Source organism: Pseudorasbora parva, chromosome 16, assembly GCF_024679245.1.
Source record: "Pseudorasbora parva isolate DD20220531a chromosome 16, ASM2467924v1, whole genome shotgun sequence".
Classification (NCBI taxonomy): domain Eukaryota; kingdom Metazoa; phylum Chordata; class Actinopteri; order Cypriniformes; family Gobionidae; genus Pseudorasbora; species Pseudorasbora parva.
Window position 1 is genome coordinate 23,461,536 of NC_090187.1, and position 25,079 is coordinate 23,486,614.

The 25,079-nt window shown below is 36.2% G+C and overlaps 1 long non-coding RNA gene across 1 annotated transcript; it reads right to left on the minus strand.

Annotated features, from left to right (window-relative positions):
• Positions 1 to 16,818: 16,818 nt before the first annotated feature.
• LOC137043693 (uncharacterized) lies at positions 16,819 to 19,947 on the minus strand. Its single transcript, XR_010898558.1, has 4 exons — positions 19,814 to 19,947; positions 19,446 to 19,544; positions 19,129 to 19,175; positions 16,819 to 17,089 (listed from the first exon to the last, which is right to left on the minus strand). It is a non-coding gene; the product is annotated as an uncharacterized lncRNA (long non-coding RNA).
• Positions 19,948 to 25,079: the final 5,132 nt, after the last annotated feature.

A 25,079-nucleotide genomic window follows, 5' to 3' on the forward strand; every position in this document is an offset into this window, starting at 1 on the left:
ATGCTATTTGACACCTGATGATACACACAATCTGTGCGTGATATGCTTGGGCGAGGAGCATGCTCCCTCAGCTGAGGCAAGGAGGAAACTGAGATTGCGGGGTTCTCAGATGGAGGTAGCCGAGAAATTTGAGAGAGGTTTGGCTTTTTCTCATTCTTTGGTAGCTGACGAGGGTGAGCTGCTGGATCAGGATGTGTTTTAACTCAAGTCCTTACTGACACTGTTTTCAGTGAGTGCACTCCTGGCTTCAAGCCAGTGCTGTAGTCAAGTCCAAATTTGTCAAGTCCAAGATCAGGACTAGTCAAGGCTGAGTCAAGACCGAGTCCAAAAAGGTTTGAGTCCAAGTCAAGTCCAACTGAGAAAAAGAATCATCTTCAAGACCACTTAACTTAACTATTGATAATTTATGTGATGCCAGAGACAGCATATCTATTCTAAGATAATCATTATTTGTAGTGATCAAAAATCATGTGCAGAGTAACACTGTAGGATCAATTGAAGTGTTCGGTTGCAACATTTTTTTGACATTTAGATTTTATTATTGGAAATCACTGTTTAGATGTACCTTAATCTATGTGTGAATTGCTGCCATTAATAAGATTTAAAAATGTACATTTTAAGCCTCCTACAAAATGTATTTTTTCACAAAACGCGATATCTGCCAGCCCAGTTTCTTTACAAAGTGCGATAAAAAAACGTTCAGGATGCTGCGCGAGTTCAGGTTGTCACGCTAGGAGAGAGTCACCGCCGATGAAGTGCTCCTAGTTTGCTCAGTGATAATAGCAAAACAAAAAAACATATTTTTAAAAAGAGGATTCAATAGGCTAACTAAAAAAGGTTTACCACTTAATTGTTTATAATGTAGGCGAGCGGCCAGTCACGTATAGGCTATGTCACTGATCAACAGCTGTCTGTCAGTCAGAGAATCAAAGCTTCAGAGTCAGTCAAGCTAACGTTATGGATTTCGATGACGGATTGGAGCCGGTCAGGAAGACATCTAAAAAAAATCATCAAACGGAGAAGACCAAACGGGCAAGCTAAACAAAAAAAATAAACAAAGATTTATTTTGGTCATCGTTCGACTGCGAGTAACGTTGGTCTGTGTCGCACACACACACACACACACACACACACACACACACATTCACTAGCTTTTCTTAATGGTATTACATTAGAATAATATAGCCTATGGTGGATATATAGCGTTTTGCAAAAAAACAAAAAAATTGTCATGTTATGTTCTGGCCAAAACTAACTCGGAATCTTATTATTATTAATCAATCTTTGTAAAGGCCTACTATTCCATATATTTATGATGTATTGTTTTTTTAACCAATTTAAGATGTTTGACAATGTTAAGATAAATATGTTGCATTTTGGCATGGTTTTTGACTTATTTATGAACTATTTATGGACATAAAATTAAATAAAAAATATCCTGGATTTGAAGAATATTGTGTCCCTGGCCTACAAGTAATAGTTTAATGTACAAACAATTGTGAATGAACTTGACTGTTGATGTCTTAAATAATAATGTCAAATAACCAACATTTCTCAAAAAGGATATATCTAGTTTTGCAACGAAACTCTTCAAATTATGCCAGTTTATTTACTAAAGGTATAGCAATTTCACTAGTCAGATAACACTGAAGTGCAACTTCACATTTTAGTTTTTTTTTTTTATTATAGTGTGACAATCACATTCTGGGCCAGTGGAAAATGTAACAAATAACAACCAACCCATGAGTCACAAAAAAAAAAAAAGACATATTCCCATTCTTGAACTTGTTACTTGTCCAAGAATCCATAGTAAAAGTAACAAAAATAATACAAAAAAATAAGCATTTTCAACAGCCCTCCCAAACAAGGTGAAGAAGAAAACAAAGCATATTTTGCTGGACTCCATCAAGATCAACTAGAACATTTGTCGAGACCAATGACCAGAGGCAGACAGTAGTGAAGTAATTTTGTTTTTTAAGTATATATACTTTATCTGTGTTCTTCTTTGGAAAACTTTTACTTCACAACATTCCAAAACATAATATTGTACTTTTTACTGCACTATGTTTCATATTGAATATTATGTTTTACTTAATTACTTAAAAATGTAGTGATGTATACTTTCACTCAAGTAAAAGTAGTTAAACAAGTAAGAAAGTACTATATGTTTAATATAATTACAAGTTAAAGTTAAAACATAAACATAAAACTTGTATTTTTGAAATGTAGTGCAGTAAAAAGTATGGCATTATATATTATGCTTTGGAATTTAGTGAAGTAAAAGTTTTCCAAATAAAAACACTGATAAAATATATACTTGAAAACTGTACTTGAGTAGAAAGTAAACATACTCCACTACTGTCCACCTCTGCCAATGACTAAGGGTGTACTCACTAGGCATGGTTGCCTCGTACCGAGCCCTCGTTTATTCCAGGGGTTTTCACTTGGTTGCACTTCACGTATCAGAAGATTATTACGGAGGCCGCAGACTTCAATGTTAAACTAATACAAATGTTCATCAATAACGTGAGAACCAGGACTGTTATAAACCTAAATATACATGAATTAACTTATGAAGCATTTATTTATGTATAATTTATTAAAAACAAAACAAACAAACAAAGTTTATGTATGATATTCCATCATTTAAGCAAAGTCAACAGTGATTAAAAGGTTTGGTTTCATATCTTTGAAATTTATGACTTGTCTACAGTATTCTTTGGCTATGGTTAGATGCTTATAAAATTTTCACTAATAGCCACAAATTTTGACTTGTTATTGCCTAGACGTCTTTTAAATGCACAATTGCTTCCTGGGTAACCATTTATATTCATGAAACGAAGTTGATGTACATTGCCATACATTGTCAATGTAGGGTGCAAACGCAAACAGCTTGTTGTTTATTTGTGCATTAAATTAAAGAAATAAAATGGGCTGTGTGTATTTGTGTTTTGTGAGCGTACAAAATTATCTATAATATATTTGAGTATTTTGTTGCATACATTTGTGAATTGGAGAGCGAAAAACTGTTAAATCCATTAAAGCAAAAATCAATGATTGGAGCACAGACAGTCATTTTATTCTCTACACCTCACCACGGTGTTCTATAACTTTATTTATTTTATTTTATTTTATTTTATTTTATTTTCTAAAATAGCGGTAAGAACTGACCTGTGTAGAAATGAGGGGTTTCATACTTAAAGGGAAATAATAAAAATGGCCAAATGACAAAGCAGCCTGAAAAGAAAGTGAGTCAAGCCACATAAGACTGTTAAAACATTAACAACCCCCTGGAATCAAAGTCACCTTAGTAAAAGTGTTCTAGTCTGGCTTGGCTACATCAGGGGAATGCATAAACACGAAGGAGGACAGAGAGAGACTGAGCATTTATTACAAAAATAAATCATTTTAACACTTAGGCCACCCACTGCCTGAGACTGTGGGTAATGAGTCCTAAGCCGTGAGTGAGAAAGAGAGAGCGATCCAGCAGCTAATTCTCTATTTAAAGCTGAGGCTTGGAGCCGTGTAAAGTGGTGCTCTAATGAATGTGGATTGTAAAGGAGGTTTGTCTCAGTCCAGACCAGAGTGAAAATGCTAGTTGGCTTGGTTGTATGACCATCAAAAGCACTGAAAACTGGTCGAAAAACAACTATTGTTACAGGTGAGTGCATGGGTATGGGTGACTACACATACAAGAACCGGTTACATGTTCACCATAAACCCATCCATCCATCCATCCATCCATCCATCCATCATATGTTCACGATAATTACAAATAGAATATAAATTTCAAACATGACCACTCTGAATAGTTTTAGCATGTTAATGAATATGGGGATGTTAATGACACAAATGTGTATAATGACATAGGTATGACATATGTATTACAAGGAGAGGGTGAAATATGAGGACATTAGCCATTTCCCCACTTTTCAAAATGCTTATAAAAAAAAAAGGATGAGTTTTTTTAGAAAGTAAAAATGCAGATGTTTCCTGTGATGGGTAGGTTTAGGGGCAGGGGCAGTGTAAGGGGATAGAAAATACGGTTTGTAGGGTATAAAAACCATTACGCCTGTGGAATGTCCCCGTATGTCACAAAAACGAACGTGTGTGCGTGTGTATGTGTATCTGTCTGTCTGTGTGTTTTCATGCTTTTCTATCCTGATGTGGGCTTAAACTAGCCTGACAAACCAGACCCACATCAAGATGTTTGGTCTGGGAACTCACCATTGACAGGGCTCAATCCAGGGGGGCGGGATAAACGGTTGTCTTTCAAACTCCCTCTGCAGGCAATTGGATAGCGCTTCAACCAACCAGAGCAATGTGAAGTGGAGCTAGTTGATAGATTAAACTTTCGCTGTATTTGGTCGGCAAAACTCAGAGCATTGTAGAGCTGAGGGACGTTGTCTCTACTACGGTGCGGCGGGGCATTTCCTCAATCGTCATGTCCACTAAAAGATCAAGCCCCGACAGTAGCCTCCTCTTTTGCCGGGAAGAGTGGAATGGTCAGACTGGTCACAGGAGTGTCAAGCGTTTGAGGACTCCAGTGCAAGGCAAATGAAACCAATAATGAGATAACAAGGGGCGCGATCTAGACAAAAGACAGGAGCACATGTCTAAAATACCAAAATACCAAAAGTGCTACACGAGACAGGACAGGCATATGACAAGAAAAGCTTAACTCCAAGTCTTCCAGAGTTGCGGCCAAAGCCGAATCGAAAGACCGCCATTCTCCAGCTTCTTTGTTTACAAGTAGCACACAACTCTGCTGTCGTTATGTTAAGCCAGTAAGCAAGTAAGGGGATATTATATAGTTTTTTCAGTATAAAAATCATTATGTCTGGAGAGTCCCCACAAAGATAGCAATCCAGGTGTGTGTGTGTGTGTGTGTGTGTGTGTGTGTGTGTGTGTGTGTGTGTGTGTGTGTGTGTGTGTGTGTGTGTGTGTGTGTGTGTGTGTGTGTGTGTGTGTGTGTGTGTATGTGTGTGTGTGTGTGTGTGTGTGTGTGTGTGTGTGTAAGAATATAAATTTCACATAAATTTACACATACAATTCTAATTTATTTTGTATTTATTCATTTTATTATTTAGCTATGCCTCATATTACTGTATAGAATGATTGGTTTTCATAATCCAGTTGATTGTAATTATTATTAAATAATGTTTTTTCTGCCATTTAGTTTTTTTATTTTGACTTTTGTCACAGTGTACAATGCTAGCATGCTTACTGCTAATGTGCAAGTTACATTATTGAAATTTCATCCAAAATGTAATTGATAAATTTCTGTTGTTAAAACGAACAGTCTGCATTTCTGTTCTAGCGACTGTAATTCTCTGCCGTTCAGACACAAGATGATATCTTAGGATAACTGAGACCTTCACTGAATCTTTGGAAATTAGCTTAAAAGCCTCAGAGAGACACGGCCCGGTTTCTCTGTGCGCCCATAACCAAACGTACATTTCTGCTTAGCTCAGAGCTCATGCAGTTCTCCGTGAGAGTGGCGTACACACGAGGGAATAGTAGATGGCTTGTGTAGCTGACAGTTTCTCGAAGGAAGCCTTTGAAGTTTCTCATTTGTATGTCACAGAGTACAGCGCTCAATTGTTTCTAGTTTTGGGAATGCCTTCTCCTCCTCCTGACTTTAGAAATCGTTTCTGATTTCCAGCATAAAATATTTAAAAGGGTCGACAAGATTTACTTTTTTGTTCTCGTACATTACCAGGCCTGCTGAACATTTTCATCTTCACTGTCTTGTTAACGTCAACTTCTTATACTTTCTGTGAAGTTGCTTGTTTTTTTTTTTGGTTTTATGATTTCCATAGACTGTGCTTTCATAAGTGATTTTGTTAAAAAGAAAGTCATCCTTACTGATTACATTTGTGTAAGAATTGTTTATTTTCATTGTTATTTAAAATATGATATATTATGGTACATTTTTAAGGAATATGACACTTGGAGATGTGTTACAGTGATTTTAATGTATTTTCAATGTATTTTTTATTTTTTTATTTTAACTTTTTTGCTTTATTGAACCACCAGAACTACACCTAAAATGTGTTGTGAACCATGTTTGATGAATTAAACAAACCAACCTCCAGGTCATGATCTGTTACCTTGTCTCTGATAGTGATCACATTTGAGGACATCTACATTTGCATAATGACAATTTTGGATTGCTGTTTGTATATTTATTTACTTCATATTTGCAAATATGAACCTTGTTAATGCATGCCCATGGCTTAATTTCATTTCAGCTTGACTTCTCAAGGTTTCCATCCCTGTCATATCCTTTCCCCTTTATTGTGCTACAGAGATGCATTTTTATCATAAAAAAAAAAAAAAAAAAAAAAAAAAAAAAAAACTTTACACTGTCACCTAGCAACCGAAAACATTCAGATGCAGAGCAAAAGTGGTTTACATCTCAAAGTGAAGACAGGTGGAAGTGATCACACACGTTCACGCTTCAGGACACATGATATAAGGATGTTTATTGAAAAGAGTTACAGGGTTGATTCTGAATTTAAGAATTAACTCCTATTTACATAAAACCGTTTTCAAGTAAAAAATGAAATTTGTATGCATTTTGGCCATTCGTTTACATGAAAACAGCGTTTTGGGGGGCCTTTAAACACACACGAAACATGGTTTTCAAACTCTTCTTTAAACAACATTGTTATTGTTAATCAGGGGTGATTATTTATGAACTGTATTTTTTGTAATATTTTTTATAAAGGAAGATGTATATAATAGCATAGGGAGCCATAGCATGGAATTATGATGTATTTATGTATTGTAAATATGTATTTTTTACCATTAATAATATTGATTATTGTTTGTATGTATATATTGTTTATTGTTAGTATGTATGGTTTATTGTTTGTACTTACTCCACATTAACTGGACATGTACTGTTTTTCCACATTTCTAAAAATGTAAATTACTCTAACTTTTTATTTTTAAGATTGATACAAAAAAAAAAATGTATCTAATTAGAATTGGGAAGCTTTTGTTTCTATCTTCAAGTAAAAAAAAAAAAAAAAAAAAAAAAAGTAATTTAATATTAAGAGTCCAAATTTAAAAAAAAATGCTATTATTCAAAATGTGAAAATATGGACTTATGGTTCTTCGTCTCAAGCCCTCATAATGAACTAATCAAACAACAGATTAGACTAAAAACACAAAAGATCAGACAAATAACATGCCATATTTGGTTTGAGAAAGGGTCTGTTTGTGATTGTGTTTTCGACTTCAGTGAAATTTAGCTACATTATTACACCATTAGATGGTAGCAGAGATTGTCTTTATGAGTGAGAAGCTTTTCTATTGAAATCGAAATAAACAAGGATGTTGTTTTAAATTTAAACAGCTCCTTTTAGACACAACGTACAAGTGCATTCACTAGTGAAATTCACTCCAAAATGACACCAAATAACCAAATATAAGGAGTCCATATACTTTTGTTACTGTACAGCCGAATCAAATTTGGTTGCATTATCTTCCGGTTAACACTGTGAAGATGCTTTGAAACTATTGGACTTGTTAAAAGCACTATATAAATAAATGTGATTTGATTTGACTCGATTTGATTTGATAATACAACTAAGCACCCAAGAAAATAACATTACATAAAAAACATTACAGAATTCACAGTGTATAGTATGTGTACAGAGCGTAAAATAAGTAGTAAAGGCCGCTTCGGCAGCTCTCGATGGGGGCTGCCTGTAGCGAGCCGGTATTCTCTTTCCCCGTGCGGAAGCCCACGCTGTGGCTTCTTCTCCCAGGGTGGAGAACCAGATACTTCAGCAATCCGATTCTGAGGAATTTGATGTGCTCAGCACAGAGGTAATGAAGTGAATGAGGCTTGATCTTGCGTTGCCAAGGCAGCCCATAGATTACGTGTCTGCAATAAGAGTGAAAACAAGCAATTGGTGTACATGTGATACTGTTTGGTGCGAGACATGCAGTCAGCTCCTAAAGGTGCTGGCCGTGTTCATTAAGAAATATCTTTGGGTGTTTCAGCCTTGTGTCTGTGGACTTGCAGAGGCAGCGTGTGGATGACTACTCGATGTAAATAAATATTAAAACAGTATCGACTGCTGATTATGACTGCATTTAATTCTGAGGAATTAAAATGGAATATTATCTGACTTTGAGAATTTAGAAATGTTTATTCAGCCTATCATTCAGACCATGTTCACTTGATGGGTGATTATGGTGGCATTTAATTCTGCGGAATTAAATAGGATATTATCTTACTTTGATGAGTTGAGATATTATGAACCTATATCATCCAAATTGTGTTCACGTGTCTATATATTCATCTTAAAGGGATTTGCAGTGACAGCCTGAAGTCGAGTTGTTCCCTTAGATGAGGCCACTGCTGGCCAGCCCCCCTCTCCTGGGGAACGATTGTGGTCGCTTCCTCCATGGAGTTTTCTGTTAATCGATGCTGCGTTCTGCCGTCTATGATGCTCGGGCCGCATCGATTTACAGTGAACGCATGCTGCTCCAGCCGCCTTTAGAAGGACCTGCAGCTGGGCTGCGAACGAGTTCACACATCGAAAATCCTCCCCGACTAAGCTCTGCCGGGTGGCTGCTTCAGAAGGGTCGGGCAGGAGGCTCGGTGGCTACCAGAGACCAGCCATGAGAGGCTGACCACTCCCTGAGAGGCTGGTTCCCCTAGTAGAATATCTTGGTGCATGGTTATGCCTCCCGAATATTTCTGCATGGACCCTGCATACTATAGGCAAGGGGTACAGACTGCAGTTTAGTGGTTCATCGGTGTGGTTTGGACTGTGCTGTGCCCAGCCCAGCGGCAGGTTTTGGAACAGGAAGTCTGCTCTCTGTTGGTAAGAAAGCCAGAAAGTGTATCCCTCTGCCTGTCAGGGAGTCCGGCTTTACGGCCGTTACCTCATTGTTTCCAAAAAGGATGTGGGGGGATTGTTTCCCATAATAGATCTGAGGTACTTGAAATATTCTCTGAGGAGATTCGGGTTCAAGATGCTTACTTTCTCATCATGAGTCAGACCCAGTTCGAGAACTGGTTTATCATGATAGATCTATGTATATTTCCACATCTCCATTCTTCCTCCCATAGGAAGTTCCTGAGGTTCGCTTTTAGGGGTGAAGCGTATCAATATCAGGTTCTTCCCTTTGGACTATTTCTTTCTCCTTGCAGGTGTTTGAAGAGCATGGATGCAGCACTTGCTCCAGTTAGACGCCAGGGCATTTGTGCTCAATTAAATCAACGACTGACTCATTCTGGCCAAGTCGAGTGAGATGGCGGTTCGGCATCGAGATGTCATTCTGGCCCATATAAAGTGATTGACACCTGAATTTAATGATTTGGATGGGTGTCCCAATACTTTTGGCAGTATAGTGCCTATGTTTTAGCTCACGAATACATATGCACAGAAGCTCTGTGAGATACAGCGGCTACCAACAGCAGGTTTCCAATTCAACAATGACTGAAATAAGCATGAGAGAGGAGCAGACAGGGAAGCAATGGAAGATGTGAAGTCATTATGTTCTCTCAAGTCCACCATGTGTCTGAATGTCTTTTTCAATCAGCCCTCCTGCCTCATAAAATATCACCACCTCTAGGGAGTACTTCAAGGGGGAAAAAAAGAGTTGAAAGGAAAGAGAAACAGAGACATGGAACTACATCTGTTTCTCTCAAGTAATGTTCTATGTTGTTCAAAAGGTGACTCACAATAAGTTGCAAGCATATGTTTTTGTAGGTGCTCGAGTTCATTGGAGGTGAAGGAAGTAGGGATGGTGTGGAATTTTGTGCCACTTGTCACCAAGTTTTACTTTAATATCATTAAGATACTATTATATAAGGAAGCCCAAAATGGCCATGGATTACTTTCAGGTTTTTTTTCTTTTCTATCTGGTTTTCTTGTGATCACAACTTATTTTCTTGTGATCTTGTGATTAATTTAAGGCGGAGTGCCTTCAGAAGATTTGCAGATTATTCTGTGACTATTGTAAAAATAGTTTAGAGCTGTTTGGATTCAACCCACTTTATCCTCATTTGTTTGAAATAAAATGACATTACATAACTTGTTTGTTATTGTATTATCATGTAGGATACACTGTGACATCATGTGCGTTCCTTCCAGCCATGCTATTTCATTAATGGTGGGGTGAAATGCTGTTTCATGCATACTGAGCTTTTTACACTGTTAAAGACTTGCATTCCCATCCTAAACATGGACAAAGTTTAAAACACTAAGTTGGACGTTTGATGGAGTATTTCTGAAATATTCAAAAATACTCCTTCCGGTTTCTCACAACTTTCGTAGAGTTTTTTCCGAGTGTGGGTCCGCTTGACGTCAACAGAGCGGAAGGTCCTTGTATGGGCCATACGGGCTCTTCTCCTGGAAGGGCACGGGCACGCGTGACTAGAGCGAAAGAGCAAATGCACGTCCATAAACACTAATCTCAAGGTAAAGATCCACTCGTCCGTGCAACACTTCTGTCGCGTCGCGCTCCACTTTACTCATATGGGTGACGGCAAGCGACTTCAACGCTTCAGCACAGCATTCCAGGAAGGCAGCGCTGCATTTTAACCGATTTGAACACAGAAATGACGGGAAGCGTCACAACATCACAGTTCGGTCGTGTCGCAATAGTGGATCTCCACGGTCACTGCTGTAAGGACTTCACAAAATCAACAAGAAGTGTGTTTTTGACGGAGCGGTCCTAGTGATAAAGGTTCACGGTGCTTTGGAAGCAGGCAGTGAGTAAAACTGCTTCAAATGTTTAACTTATGTTGTTGGCTATCGTCGCGTAAGTAAACATCAGTAAACGACACGATCGTGTATAACATTAGTTAATTTATCAATGGAGCATGCGATGTAAGGTATGTGTTTAAATACATTTGTTTAGCTGACCAATATAGGTGTCAATTTGTTTATGTTAAAACCATCCAAACATAAACCTAGGCTAGGGGATGTTCTCACAAAGCGTGCTTCTTTATTCAAATGCGCTAACGTTACTCCATTGATTTTTTTATACACTATCTAACGTGCAAAACCGTTTTGCTTGCTACTGCTAAGGTTTAGTCGCATACAATAGTCCATAAACCAAATCATGTCTTCATAAACCACGAGTAAACAAACGCAAATGTTGACAAACCACTAAATACAGTGCATACCACAGAGACGGAGGTCCTGCTGTTGCTGTTTCTCCTGTTCAATTTATTTCATCCTCCAGATCTGATTCTGGATATGTATTAGTTTAATCTGATTGATAGCCATGGTTTATTTAGGGTAGCATTTTCTTTTCCACGCATGACAATGTCAACTTTCAGAAGCTCTTGTGCAGTAGCTCCGCGCTCGTCATTCTTTAGCTCTGCCCACACGATACGCCTTCAGCCGCTCGTTTTTTTTTACGGAAAGACTCTGTACAGACTATCTTTCTTTTATAAATTTAATAAAACAAGACTTTTCGGAGATATGAAGGATGCAATACTACTCTATAGGTACTCAAGATTGATGTGAGATTGACTGAAACTGTGCCCCCCCCCCCCCCCCCCCCCAAAAAAAAAAGAAGAAAAAAAAAGAGGGGGCAACACTCCAGATTTCTAAAATTGTTGATATAGATTAAATACAATCTTGGAATACTGTTTGAGAAGAGTGTTTATGTAAATGTGTGAGGTTTGCTATGAAGAAATGTACAAAATAAAATTTTAGTTACACAGTATCACTGTATTAAAGGCTGCTACACATCTTTACGTAGGCTATAAATCATATTTCATATAGGCTACATTGAGTGAAACAGTGTGGTAAACAAACAGTTACTTAGAATGGTGATTAAAGATGATAATAGGTGCAAACAGAAAACAGTGACATAAAAATTAGTTAAACAATAAGTTTAGTATCTCACTGAACACTATTGCAGTAGAACGTAATGATAATACAGATGCACTTTCAAGCAAATTAATCACATTCAACCATTTAACATGAGTTAAATTAATTACTTAATGCACACAATATTGCACAAATTATGCTGATCACGGAAGGTCTTCAATGCGTGTATGAACTGTCTAACACAGTAAGGTGGATAGACTATATGGCACCCCATTAGTTATTTGCTTCTATACTGCCACCTGTTGGCATAGTTGTGTAACTTAATGAAGATAAAGTCATGATCACGAGAAAACAACTTGAGTTATCTCGAGATCACAAGAAAATTAAGTTGTGATCATGAGAAAACAAGACAGAAAAAATATTATCCATGGCCATTTCGGGCTTAGGTAGAGATATATTTTATTAAAAATCTCTGTTACTTTATATTTACACTTTCATTTTAAATTTTAGTTAAAGCTTAGTATTTTGGAGGATTTTTCCCCTCATATAGTTTTTGTTTATTTATCACATTTGTTATTAACATTTGTCACATGCTCAACAGGCTTGTCCACAATTCAGAATTGAATTGAGAATGACTCCTAAATTCCAATTCATTTCTTAAATTTGAATTGATGTCAAAAACAGGATATAGAATTACAATTTGAATTTGAATTAGAAGTTCAATTGATTAGAAGTTAATTGAAATTCAAGAAAAATTCTAAGAAATTCATATGCATGTCCATCTTGCCATAGCAGCTTCCTCTGCACCTGTCGAGAGAATGTTTAGTGTTGCAGGAAAAATCTTCAGACCAGAACGGTGCAGACTCAATAATGATAAAACATTTGAGGAGCGATTGAGAATTAGATGCATCAGTGTTGCTCAGTGAGTTTTGCATTGGAATTAACGATAACTGGATTTACAATAACTTTGTGTAATTTTATTACTTTGAAATGAAAATAACATTGGAACATAACTAATTAAACAACAATGAGGGGTTCATTTATTAAAATTTATCATTATCTGTATTTTAGAACAAAATGTATGATGGGTTGAGGAGTGACACTGTAAAAAATAAATCATGGGTCTTGTAATTTTCACACACACAAAAAAATAAAAGTAAAAATAAGGTGATAATTAAAAAATGGCGTGTATTTTTTTCTTAAGAACATTGTGGTTCAGTGCGGTAAAGAAATAAAACCGAGAGATACACTTTACAATTTTTTTTAAGGAAATGTAAGCAATTTTGAGGCTTGAAATGAGTAACTGAGATAAAATCAAGGAAGAGAAGATTACTTGTTTATTTTAAAAGAATTAGCTCAATTGTGCAGATTTATTTAGAAACACCATTGTTAGCTCCCAGCATGCTTTGCATATGACTGTTTATTTATTTATTTATTTATTTATTTATTTATTTATTTATTTATTTATTTATTTATTTATTTATTTATTTATTTATTTATTTATTTATTTATTTATTTATTTATTTATTTATTTCAAAATCAACTTAAATTGAAAAAGCACATTCCACTAATAATATTTAATTCATCATAAAAACTACTGAAATATTATGTAATATTGTTACCATAATCCTTTTAAAGTAGATACTGTGTAATATTTTTACAGTGTAGATTAGTGATGCAAAGTCTGATTCATTTCCACAAACCGGTTCTTCTCGGATAGTTCAGCTCAATGAACTAGTTCAAAAAGCCGATTCATAGGTTTCTGACATCATCATGCAATCATGTCACTATACATTCTTTTATGCTTTTCATGCATTCTTTTATGCCTCAGACTTGCGTCGTCAACACAATCACCCTCGCCTCGGTAATCCTTACTTCGACAGATGCTGGAACCGCCTCAATCGGTTCTTTTTCAGTTGGACGTGCTACTTTGGCTTTTGGCTCTTGCATCATCAACACAGAACTAAAGTTTAATTAAGTTTGATTAGTGAACCGGCTTGACCGGTTACTTCCTGAGAAAAGAACAATTCGTTCAAGAACCTAACATCACTAGTGTAGATGCGTGTAATGAAATTGTGTTACTAAATAAAATTACTAAATTAATGTAATTGTTGTATTACTGAGGTAAAATGTGTAATTCAATTAGTTACCAATCATATTAAAAGGACATTGCTTTGCATTGATAAAGAAATCCAAATCACTTTTATAATGGGTCATATAGCTATAACAGTAAGCAATTACATTTCCAAAGTAACCTTCCTAACACGGAATGTATGTGGGATTCAACTCATTCTTTCTATTGTGTGACTCTGGAATTTCTTTGAATTGTCATGAATTTAATTCTACTTCCTGTCATTCAAATTCAACTTCCTGTGGGGCGGAGTCAATTCAAATTCCAATTCATGAATTAAATGGAGGCCAATTCTGAAATCCTGAATTTTGCACAAGCCTGATGCTCAATCTCTTTGCTTGTGTTTGATTTGTTCCATTGTTCTGTTTCCCCGCCACTCCTTGTTTCCATGGTCACCGTCATTATGGGTTCATTTAGTTCAGCTGTGTCTGTTTAATTATCTTGTTTGTGTTCACTATTTAAGTTCCTCTTGTTCACTCAGTCTTTGTCTAGCCACTGTTATGTAAGCATATATTTTCCTGCCTTTCTGTTTGTTCCTGAGCACCATTATTAAATTGTGTTTGTATTTTGATCTTCTGAGTCTTCAGCCTATTCCTTGTTCGTCTTACTGTTACAAAATCATGTTTAACATTCTAATGAAAATGAGGCTGAGCTGTATTTTCTATTTGTCATCATCTGAACGCATTACATGAAACTCCAACACTAGAAGAATAGCTTGCCTTCCATTGAAGCTGCTAACTGACGTGGGTCATCAGCCAATCAAATTTTGATGTGTAGTTATAGAACGGCCCAGAGGCCCAGCGATGTGTCGGCGCTTCCCTCCGCTGATGTCTTTAGCCGTTTGAACATTTCGCGAGTTGTGATTGATCTATGTGAAATGGACTATGGCCGCTGTGGATGACGCGCTGCATGCGAATAATCGATCCTGATGTCAAGCTGGTAATGTTAACTAACAAGCTATGTTTTTTTCTGTTTATTTTAATGTCCTTGTTGGTCCGTGTTTTTGTTTGTTTAAGAGTATTTGTGCCAGTGAGCTGATTTTGATTCATTTGGCCATTTGCCTTAACGGTGACACGTGAGTGCAATGGAGAGAGAGACAAGGTGTCCTGGATGGTGTCAGGATTGATTTCGAGCCTTCGAAAAGCTCTTATTGGCTCTGTGTCCCGAAAACGATTTGAATTTATGCCTGTCGGTAATAAAGTTCCTTCTTCGTGAGGTTCTACTCGCTGTTATGCTTGTAGAACACAGAGGAAACACGTCATGTTACTCATCTTGTCCTTTTGCTGGTTTTGAGATAACGCAGATAAAGGGGGAGAGATGTTGTCTTTGGAGCATCCTTGATTGGTTTTATGGTCGGTTCAGGTTTCAGATAGGGGGTCTCTGGAATGGTTTGTTGTGTCGACTCACTGCTGGAACATACATATTCCTACAGATAATTGAAATTAGATGGATAACTTAACTGTTTTCACCAGAGCGGCTATACAGTCAACTCAAATTATGTTGCATTTTCTTTGGGTTAACACTGTGAAGCTGCTTTGAAACAATTGGACTTGTAAAAAATGCTATATAAATAAAGGTTATTTGATACTGAAAACAATCAAATGTTAGTGTCATTGTCACCTAATTGTGGATCAGGTGAAGAAGCTGTAAGCGATCAAAATATTGATTTTGAAGATTATGAAAGTTATAGTTTTGAGAATGTTTGAGATGACGAATATGAGTCAGATGCTGAATGTACTGGGAAATGTACAAAATGAAAATGATGTGCATTTAATTCATGAATTTAAATGAATGTAAATGAAATGAGCTCTGATGAGTATAAAATGGTATAATCATACTCATGAGTGATAATGGTATAAAACATCTGCTCAAACTTAATCCTTCCAAGCTCCAAAAGGTAACAAAATAGCCTTTATTTTATTCTTCTGTATTGGTACTCTAATCTCTAATTTCAGGAGAGTTTCATATTATCACGACAGGTAGATGTCAAAAATAGATCCATACAGATATAGATCCGGGTCACTAAAGACCCGAAAATATAAAGAATAATTGGCAAAACAGTCACAGTCATTTTGTGCATTTAAGTCATGAAAATTTAGTTTTAGTTAACTATAATATCTAGGGTTGCTACCTTGAGTTTGCCAAAATAAGGGCCATATAAGGAATGACCCTTAGATAGATAGATAGATAGATAGATAGATAGATAGATAGATAGATAGATAGATGATAGATAGATAGATAGATAGATAGATAGATAGATAGATAGATAGATAGATAGATAGATAGATAGATAGATAGATAGATAGATAGATAGATAGATAGATAGATAGATAGATAGATAGATACACTGTAAAACCCAACAAGTTACGGTAACTCAAACCATTTGAGGAAACCGATTGCTTCAAACCAATTAAGTTTTAAAACCATTAAGTATGAGTACTGAAAACTCATATACATTGAGTTAAATTAACTCATATTTTAGTGTTGTTTAAGTGTTAAAACTTATATTTTAGTGTTGTGTTGATCAATTATTAAGAGTAAACTGAACTTAAAGATTTTAAGTTAATTTTATTAATTCAGTTTGAATTCAGTTAACAAATCTAACTAAGTCTTAACAACTACATGGTTACTTAAATGGTTTTAGGAAACAGATTGCGGCAAATGGTTTAAGTTCATCAAACTCAAAGTGATTAAGTTACATAAGACTAAGCACAAGCTAACATTGGTACAAAATGAAGACAGAACAGGAGGGTATTTTTAAGTAATTTATTGAAATATAACATTTACATCATAAATACAGTATGCCATATGTTCACAAATATAACTAGACATAAAAATATTAGACTTTTTCACCAAATAAAACAGCACAAACATGTTTAAAAAAAGTCATAACATTTAAATAACAAAACATATAAAATAAAAAAAATTATGTAAAAAGGTACGTTTCCTCAAAAAGCAAAAGCACTGTATGATCTTTAATGTACTCTAAGTGTATTGCACTGACCGAAGACTTGGCAGACATCACCACCTCATCTTTAAAGACAATCAAAGCATCCAGTGGGTTTAAAGGTAACGTTCCCTCTTCCTCCTCGACAGTAAGGATGGTGACTGTTGGCTTCTGCACCTGGTCAAGCTCCTTTTTCTATATGCATTGGAAAAAAAGTTTGTATGTCACCACACATAAAAATAACCCTTGTCAGGGCAGACACCATATTTCAATTTTCATAAATAAAAAAAACGTTGTTATAAGGAACGGATTATTGTTGATTTAATTGGGCGTGTGCTTATTTAAAACCCTGTAGTTCAATTTTGTAAAGATGTTAAGTTGTTTGTCAGCAAGGTTTAATTGGGGGAAAAACATTTTCAGGGGTGTATCAGCCGAATGTTCTAGACCTTGAATTGAATGACGAATTGAATTGAATTGAATTCAAGCGATAATGCACACATTGCAAAACATTTGTTTTTCATGTCAGTATGTCATAAATAGAAAGAGGCAACAGTTTACTGTCAAAGATTTGTCGCTCACATCACGCCGCATCCAGTGTAGACAACATAACGGACTATAAGGGGCTCTTTTGTCCTGTCGCGCTGCTCACATCCGGTGTAGAAAGGTGAAACAAGACAGATTTGATTAACAAATTTTAAATGGATAATGGCAAGACATCCTTAGTGTAAATTACGTTCTTCTTTCAGATTAATATAATCAGAGCGGTATTAATAAATGTCCTGGTTAATCCAAGCATTATAATGGCAGTAAATGGCTGTCCAAAATTTGAAGCCAAAAAAGTGCATCTATTCATTATAAAAGTAATCCACATGACTCTGGAGGGTTAATAAAGTACTTCCGAAGTGAATCGATGGGTTTATATAAGAAAAATATCCATATTTAACTCGTTATAAAATAAGAAAATAACTAGTTTCCGGCGCAACAATGACGTCGGATATAGCGTAAAAAAGCATAACAGCCACGGCGTTGACGGCGGACGCAGCGTAAAAAACATAAATTATGTGACGATGATGTCGGGCGTTGCACAAGCGTTTTGAATCACGAGAGGATATTTTTCTTACACAAACCCATCGATTTAATTCAGAAGGCCTTTATTATTCCCCCGGAGCCGTGTGGAGCACTTTTAAAATGGATGGATGCACTTTTTTGGGCTACAAATTTTGGGCTGCCATTCACTGCCATTATAAAGCTTGGACGAGCCAGGACACGTATTAATATAACTCTGATTGTATTCGTCTGAAAGAAGAATGTCATTTACACCAAGGATGACTTGAGGGGGGGAGTAAATCAGGGTGAACGATTCCTTTAAGCTTGAGCTGAGATTGGTTTATTATGTGTCAAATAAGCTTTTGCTGTGCTCAATGTATATGCTAATGAAAGCCTAAATTAAACGTTTTGAAGACTAGATTTTCAATGGACAGATTAATAAAATTCTTATGTGTTTGGAACAATATGAGGGTTGGTAATTTATGAATCATGACTGAATTTGTATTGGCAAGTGGACTATACATTTAAGACAACTTGAATGATCAACTATCAGTCACTGTAACCACACCATGCATTTATGCTGGTGGCAGCTGAAAGGTTAACATGTTGCTAAATAAATGTAATGTAGTTTTGACATGTGTCCTACCTTGTGTCTTGAAAACATCTCCTGACTCTTCCTTTTAAATAGTAACAGACCTGCCAGGATCGTAGTTTTTTTTATGATTCATTCCAAGACTTCTTTCAACCACTGCAAATCTAGCATTGCCAATTACCTTACACCTTTACAAACCCAAGGCAACTTCAGGATAACTGCCAGTGAAAATATAACACACGAAATGTTTCTGTTTATATTAGGAAAGCCGACTACAACAACAACTTTCAAGACTTGACCAGTATTCTCCTGAAGCAATACAACATGACTTTGAATGATAGACAGACTGGACTTTGGACTTTAAGCCTTTTAAAAAAATCATATTGCTTCAGAAGACTTACAAGTTGTGCTAAAATACATTTATGGTCATAATTACGTTTGCAAAAATAGCAATTCATTCAAAAATTAAAATTGAAGAACAAACTTATATTTGTATGAACATTATGTAACTGTTCATAACGTTATCATTTGCATTTTGCACAGTAACGTTACAAAATTCCATTGATTTGTTCAATGTTAATTCTAACTTACTTACTCATAGAATTGTAGCCACGTTGCTGCCATTGCACCTTCGTCTTTGCTCTGAAAAGATTTAAAAGCATGGCAACAATGTGTTAGTGTGAGTTTCAAATGAGAAAACGTCATGAGAAACAAATAACAGTTTAAAATTTTATCTAACGTTAGCAAAACAGGATCTAAAATGCTCCTCAAGTCACTTTGTTCACCCCGGAGCTTCAGCTGCTTTAGTCAAATTAACTAGCATCATATATGATAGAGGAAACTCGAATTCGATTAACAATACATTTAAAACGGTTGTAATATAAGGAATGCGTGAGTTTGCATTAACGTTACCTTTTGCTTTAACGTAAGTTAGTTAACGTCACTGTGGCACGAGACGAGAGACATGGAAAGATGGCCAACTGTCTCAAAAGCCAGCGTTTATCTGTCCGACTGTGAGAAAGCACAAACATATATTTTTTAATTCCCCGCTGACAAACTGCAGTGTAAAACAGCATAATTAACTCCAAACGTGTACATTACCGTTGATAACTGGTGCAATAGCGCATTTGCTCCTAATGTTAGATTGTTTGCTGGCTAAACTTTACACACAACATTACTGAGCTGGTTAATCTTCGGATAAACATAAAAGAGGTACGAAAATAACACTGAAAACGTTCAAACATGAGCGAAATATGAATAAATAAGTTTGAAACGCTTACCTTTTGTTTTTCTTGACTGTAGCGCGAGCCGTCCTGCTGTGACTGGACTGAAGGAGGGAAAATGGTGCGGTTTTTGTTACCTCGGAAACTCACTGGGATGATACTTTGACATGACTAAATGTAATGACTTTAAAAGAGCTTAATGTAAGACTGTAGGCTTAATATGAGGTAGATTAATGTATATACTGTTGTTTATTTATTTATTTTATCAGCTTTTAGTTATTTAATTGGCCATAGATGTAAAATACTAGATTAAATAAATATCTGTAACTTAAACCATTAGAGTTAAACAGTTTTAGTAACTTATTTAGATTGAGGTTTGCTTACAATAATACATTTTTGAGTTAACATCACACATATTTGTTAAGTTGAATTAACTTTTTTGGTAACATTAAGTAAAATGAACTTATTTCATTTAGTGAATTTCACTGTTAGGTTTTACAGTGTAGATAGATAGATAGATAGATAGATAGATAGATAGATAGATAGATAGATAGATAGATAGATAGATAGATAGATAGATAGATAGATAGATAGATAGATAGATAGATAGATAGATAGATAGATAGATAGATAGATAGACTCATTCACAAAGGAAGGAAAGTAAGAATGTATCTTCCTATGTGTTTAGAACAACTTAAGGGTGAGTTAATGAATTATTTTTTTATTTATTTTTTATTTCATAAACTTTATGACTTAATATTTTATTATGCATTCTTAACATAGCCTAGCTGAATAATACATTAATAATAGCATTAATTAGGCTATAATATATTAAATAACCTGTCTAAAGTCTACAAAATATTATAATTATGTCTGCCAAGCTCGGATAATGTATGGGATATTATTATTAATATATTATCCATAAAAAATTTTAAAAACACGATAGGCCTATACCTTTAGAAGCACGGGTGTGTCTGTCACTGCATGCCGCTTTAAGTCAGACAGTCTGAGCAACTGAAATGCTTTGCAAAGTGTGCAGTTGGCCTGAAGTTCGTCATGGGCTATCTGGAGATCCTCTTGCGTTCAAAAGGTGGACGAGAGCTGGACATGTTTTTAAGAAACTGTGCAAGTTTACAGTGCCTCAAGTCTCTATGGTTACTATGGCAGCAAAGCCTAAAACGCAATCACACGCAAATGAGCTTCTGTACTGCTTATTGTGAAATTGATTTCTTTATATATGCTGTAAGTATTCTCCACACTGCAAAATCCTTATGTGTTTATAGAACTATGAGTGGACCTATGTAAAATATGAGAAAAATCATGCACCGTATTGCTTTGATATGGGACGTGATTCCATATTTCATGGGACGGGTGGCAACCCTAATAATACCCCTGGTGCTCCGCACAAATGCAAATAATGCTGCCCCATTGGACAAACTCCATTTGTGTTTGAAGCAACACAAGGGTGAGAATATTTGTTTTACATTTGAGCTGTACTTTTTTGTCTTCCAATTTTGTTTCATTGGGTAGCAAGCATGTTCGGGATTGTCTCGTTTGCTGTTATCCTCTATCTCTGCGAGTACAGGAAGACATTTCATTGCATGCTAACCACACTTTTATCCAGAGCAAATGGGCTTGTTTAGACTCACAGGTCAGGTTTCCTTGCTCCAGGGCCCAAAACATAAAGGAAGCCCTGCGGTAGTAATCCTTTGCAGCTCTGTATCCAATTTCCTCTATGGGAGAGAGTTTGGGCAGAGGAGGTTGAAGAAAGGAGGAGGAGAGCGAAGGAGTCAGGGGAGATGTCCCATCCTATTAGACGTTTCACACCAAAGAAGGGGATAAGATCCCAGAGTTTAATAATTGATCTGTAGCGATTAAATATGAATGCTGTCGGCCGCTCTTCACCACACAAGGGAATTGCTAATAGGGGATCTGAAGAGGCTCAGGGAGGCTAGTCCAGGACCTTTGTCCGTGTGGAGATAAAAGTTGAGGTCAAATTCCGTGGAGACGGCTTCATGTATGACATTAACCACAAAACAACACATATCAATGGTAAACATACAGTTTTCCCGCATCTTCTGCATATTTGAACCCTCTCCAGCAGTGACTGTATGATTTTGGGATCTGTCTTTCCCCACTGAGGACAATAAAGGGACTCAAACACAACTATTAAAACAGGTTCAAACATTCACTGGTGTGGCAAATGGAACCAGATGCATTGAGAGCTTTTTTTTAAATAAATAAAAAAATATGTTTTTCTCACTTTCATGTTTAAAAAAAGTTAATTAAACCATGATTTGCAGAATTCTGATTAAGTGTTAATTATTATAAGAGTAATACAGAGACATTTTTGCAGGGGCCTCGCAAGCTATTTACCGTTCCTCTTCCGTTGAAAATGTTTAAACCCACGGCAACTATAATCTTTAATACAGCAGCATTATCAGTGTTTGCTTTCATAGGGTGTATGCTCTTCCGCATGCAATTGTAATTTCAGCACATGCTCATTTCTCTGGGAGTAAATTGCGCTGTTTTTCTAAGAACGATGGCTGATTTAAAGCGTGGATTGTTTCGAATTTCACCTCAATAACAATATCTCTGCTGCTGTGTTCCATGGTAGAGTCATATAATGGACCTTTTATAGGTAATGTGATGTATATGATGTGTGGTTATGCGCCGCTGGTATACTAATCTCATTTGGCATATGAATATGTGTTTCTGCGCGACAGAGAGAGTTATGCGTAATTACATGTGTTCCCTATGGCAAGAATCTTCACGCACCACAGTGTCCTCTGCAAATGTGATTGGAATTTTGCTTCAGGCACTTATTATTATAACTCAGACTCACAATGTTTACAAAATGTTTTTGTTTTGAATTCCGTGGAGAATGCAGAGGGGTCTGTGCCGGGAATACAGATCCACTTTAACTAATGTGACAGGAATTCATTGATTTTTGCTGGGTTTTAATAATGGCTGATCAACTGCGGCCTTATAGCCACTGGTTCCTGGAATATCCAGTAATTCCTAGCTAGCATTATTATTATGAAATAGTAATGATGACAGCAGTGCTGCATGGTGTTTATGGCTGGCAAGCCATTTAAATCTAAGCCAGTGTGCATGATGTATTATGTCTGTGATCGATGTCTTTATGCTACATTGGTTGCATTTGAAGCTTGCATTATCGTTCAAGCTGCCGGTTTGAATTTATGTCAGATTGTCCAGGAAATATGACACCTAAGCGTGCAAAAGGGTCATGGAAACGTTAGTGCAAACCAAAAGTCTGAATGGATTTAATGTTCGTTATTTCTATTGCAGTAGACCTCCATTCACCGAAAACAGGTGTTGGTGAGGTCACTGGTGTTAAGTCCCACAATTGAGCACAGCTTTGTTAGTTCTTAGCACACCAATCCAAGACAATGCAACTTGAACAAAAATACAAGAAGACAAGAAAAGCTAATGATTTGAGCGTGTTTGAAAAGAGAGACTGTTGCAAGACTTCTTGGTGTTAAATTATATTATTGCCAGTCGAATAGCCACCCACTACTATGTCTTGCATCCGTACAGAGCTCTACAATGGAACTGATTTCTGTCTGAAAGGTTATCTTATGTCTGGCTCTAGCAGAGAACAATTGTCTGTAAAATAGAGCTGGCATAAGAGTCAACTTGTCGTTTTCTGTGAGTTTGTCAATCAAAGTAATAGTTTGATGCACAAATGCAAAAACTCCCAGGCTAAAATGGCAAACATCTGCAATGCTAGCCTATTTCTTTTATTCTAAAAGCATAACACTTTTTATTTAAATAACTTTTTATTATAAATTCTAAATAAATTTTCATTAGACCAGTAATTCCCAAAATCCATCTGACCTCTAACAATTAGAAACAAACCTCTTAGCTTATTCTAATCAGCCTAAAAAAAATTGCAAATTTGCCAATTAGTCGGTAGACCAAAATTATTTCCATAATTATCCTGTAAACAATGCTGTTCTCTAACAGAGGACTAAAAGCTTCCAATGTTGTTCAGGTCGTTTTTGCATTTCCAGTAGAGTGCATTTGAACAGTATTGTGTCTCACAAGCCTTTACAGTGGCAGATTCTTAGACATCCAGAGATGCCTACATAACTCCACTTGTTAACACCAGTACTGTTATGCCTGCTATTGGTTTATCCTACATAATACTCCTTAAATTCCTCTCCAAAATGTAGTTTCCTTTAAATATCCTGAAAGGAGCTGAGTCACAACTTAACTCATTACTAAAAACTCATAACATTCTCTAGCTTGACGTGGTCATACTCAATTCTAGTCAGAATATGAGTCTGCAACTCCTTTTTTAATGTCTAAACTCCTTCAGTTTAAACAAAATTTAAACTGAATGAACTCTAGAAGCTCCATTCATATTAATTAGGTGAACTGAATATATTCAGTTTTCGTAATTTGCTGAAAGTTTTATTGGTCCTATAGTTTAAAAAATGTTTTTTTTTTCATGCAGCAACTAAGCAAAATTATATGATACATTATTTATTGTGCTGCCAGGGTTGTTATTGTTAAAGCTACACTGTGCAACTTTTTTAATTTATTCTTAGCTAAAAACACTTAGTTCTTTCAAAAATACATGTGCTCATTAATGTATATTTACTTCTATCAAGTAATAATGTATTCTCGTAAGTTTATAATTTGCCATTGAAAATACATACGAGTGAGGGGTTCGAATGCTGGTCGCCATGTTGCCCCTCCATCTTGAAAGTACTGTAGCCAAAGAGGGACATACCCGTAAATTCAAGCTTCGCCTTTTTGCGTTTTAACACTCGATGGCACCGTGTCGAATGTGAAAAGAGGGATTGCCATGTTAATCTTGGACTAAATCGGCCACCGTAGGAGTTAAAACAAAATCAGAATTGAGAGGAACCGAAACTAATATTCATTGGATGGTCATATTCCCTTTCACCGCTAGATGGGGGAAAATATCACACAGTGTAGCTTTAACTATACTGAAACCATAAAAACATGTTCGTTACTTGAATCAAAATAACACTGCCAAGTGAAAAATTATAATCAGATTTGAGCGAGTTTGACAAGGACCAAATTGTAGATGTCTGGATCAGAGCACCTCCAAAACTGCAGCTCTTGTAGGGTATTTCTGGTCTGCAGTTGTCAGTATCTATCAAAAGTGGTCCAAAGAAGAAACATTGGTGAACCGGAGACAGGGTCATGGGCGGCCAAGGCTCATTGATGCACGTGGGGAGCGAAGGCTGGCCTGTGTGGTCCGATCAAACAGATGACCTACTGTAGCTCAAATTGATCAAGAAGTTAATGCTGGTTTTGATAGAAA